This window comes from Lucilia sericata, unplaced genomic scaffold (assembly GCF_015586225.1).
Source record: "Lucilia sericata isolate MDLA Ls3-8-SP2 unplaced genomic scaffold, ASM1558622v1 Contig001275F_arrow, whole genome shotgun sequence".
NCBI lineage: Eukaryota > Metazoa > Arthropoda > Insecta > Diptera > Calliphoridae > Lucilia > Lucilia sericata.
Window position 1 is genome coordinate 22,296 of NW_023995226.1, and position 2,768 is coordinate 25,063.

At 31.0% G+C, this 2,768-nt stretch overlaps 1 pseudogene; it reads left to right on the top strand.

Moving 5' to 3' along the window:
* The first annotated feature begins 1,429 nt into the window (after positions 1-1,429).
* Positions 1,430-2,208, top strand: LOC119610780 (annotated as a pseudogene).
* Positions 2,209-2,768: the final 560 nt, after the last annotated feature.

The window sequence follows — 2,768 nt, forward strand, 5'->3', positions numbered from 1 at the left end:
AGAACTAGAACAGAACTAGAACAGAACTAGAACAGAACTAGAACAGAACTAGAACATAACTAGAACAGAACTAGAACTGAACTAGAACTGAACTGAACTACAACAGAACTATAACAGAACTAGAACAAACTAGAACAAAACTAGAACAAAACTAGAACAAAACTAGAACAGAACTAGAACTGAACTAGAACTGAACTAGAACTGAACTAGAACTGAACTAGAACTGAACTAGAACTGAACTAGAACTGAACTAGAACTGAACTAGAACTGAACTAGAACTGAACTAGAACTGAACTAGAACTGAACTAGAACTGAACTAGAACTGAACTAGAACTGAACTAGAACTGAACTAGAACTGAACTAGAACTGAACTAGAACTGAACTAGAACTGAACTAGAACTGAACTAGAACTGAACTAGAACTGAACTAGAACTGAACTAGAACTGAACTAGAACTGAACTAGAACTGAACTAGAACTGAACTAGAACTGAACTAGAACTGAACTAGAACTGAACTAGAACTGAACTAGAACTGAACTAGAACTGAACTAGAACTGAACTAGAACTGAACTAGAACTGAACTAGAACTGAACTAGAACTGAACTAGAACTGAACTAGAACTGAACTAGAACTGAACTAGAACTGAACTAGAACTGAACTAGAACTGAACTAGAACTGAACTAGAACTGAACTAGAACTGAACTAGAACTGAACTAGAACTGAACTAGAATTGAACTAGAACTGAACTAGAACTGAACTAGAACTGAACTAGAACTGAACTAGAACTGAACTAGAACTGAACTAGAAATGAACTAGAAATGAACTAGAACTGAACTAGAACTGAACTAGAACTGAACTAGAACTGAACTAGAACTGAACTAGAACTGAACTAGAACTGAACTAGAACTGAAATAGAACTGAACTAGAACTAGAACTGAACTAGAACTGAACTAGAACTGAACTAGAACTGAACTAGAACTGAACTAGAACTGAACTAGAACTGAACTAGAACTGAACTAGAACTGAACTCGAACTGAATTAGAACTGAACTAAAACTGAACTATAACTGAACTATAAAACAGAACAAGAACTGAACTGGAACTGAGCTAGCACTAGTTTAAAAACTTTTCAAAGTTACAAGTCCTTAATAGGTTTAAGTATCTCTTTAACAAATTTTTTCCCAAAGTTCATGATTTCCTTATTTGTCATGATAAACTAGATCATGTAAAAACAAAATGTAAAAATACAAATGTATTAATCTAATTAAAAAACAAACAAACTCATTACAATAATAATTATTTGAAACAAATAAAAATTTACAACAATAGATTATCTAATAATGCAAAAAAAAAAAATAAATGTTAATTTATATAAATTAAAAACTATTCACACAATAAACAAGTATTTTCCTCATAATAATTCACGAGTAAAGTAAAATTTCCAACACTATGGATTTAAAATTAAAAGTTTGGTTAAATTGTCTGCTACTATTGTTACACCAAGGCGTCGTCATTCAGGGGACCCTCTACGTATTTTTAATTGAGGATCCGGCCATTTTTCAGGATTGTAAAAATGAACCGGATATTTAGGTGTAGCCGATATGTTTGATTTATCAAATTTAAGTGTTGAACTCTTAGATGAAACTGTTCATATGGAGGGTTCATTTACCGTAGTCTGGGATGCCGATCCTGATGATCGTGTAGAATTACATACTGATCTTATGAATATGAACGTGGTAGCTGGCAACCGACAGTTATTACAATGATTCAAAAGATTTTTGTGCAACACTATTCGATGAGAATGATATATGGTATGAGACATGGGCTCAATTTATCGATTCCGATGATTTGAAGTGTATTAATAATAGGGAGTGAGTTTTATATTTTTCGATATTGGAACATTTTTTTATTTAATATTTATTTTAATATGTTTAGCATACCTTTCATCATGTACCATTTGATTTGGAAACTATTGCAGATATACAAGGTGAAGATATATCGGGTCGTCATAAATTGGTTTTAAAAGTGGATGCCTTTAATAAACAGGATGAAAAGCAGCCATATTCGGTTTGTTTGGAAATAGAGGGTGATATAATGAAGAAGTAATAATAATTAAGACATTTTTTATGATTTCTCGACTAATAACTGTAACTTTTTTAAATTTCTCAATTTTTTATATAAGAAATGAAAAATTTCTCATTTTTCAAGATTCTCAATTTTATGTTATTTTATGACATTTATGCAAATTTTGCATTCGTTTTTTTTCTTAATGTTAAAATAACAATAATAAAAATTAAAAACCAACAAACGATATTTAAGACGTCTGTTTCTACTTTACCATCTATTGTGTGGTACTTTTAGCTCAAATGTTTGTTTGCCTGTTATTAAAACTTAATGGTACAATTTAAACTTTGGACTATTTGTGGTTCCAGCACGCGTCAAATGTAAAATAATATGCGTTTAAGAGGGACGATGTAGAAGTATTTTTTCTCGGTTTTCTATTTGTTTATACATAGTGTTATAAAGAGAGCAAATAACAAACAAATATTATTTATATTAAGTTGGTTCGTTTATTTAACTTATGTTCCATCAGTCGGTTTAAACATTTACGAAGAGTATTCTAAGTTAGTTGTTACTTAGGCAACAGATAAATCTATACTATAGACTATAGACCAAACCATGGTCAAGATTATAGACCTAACTGTAAAAAAACTTTAAACCAGACTATAGGCTTGTCTATAGTCCAGGCAATAGGCTAATCTATAGCCAA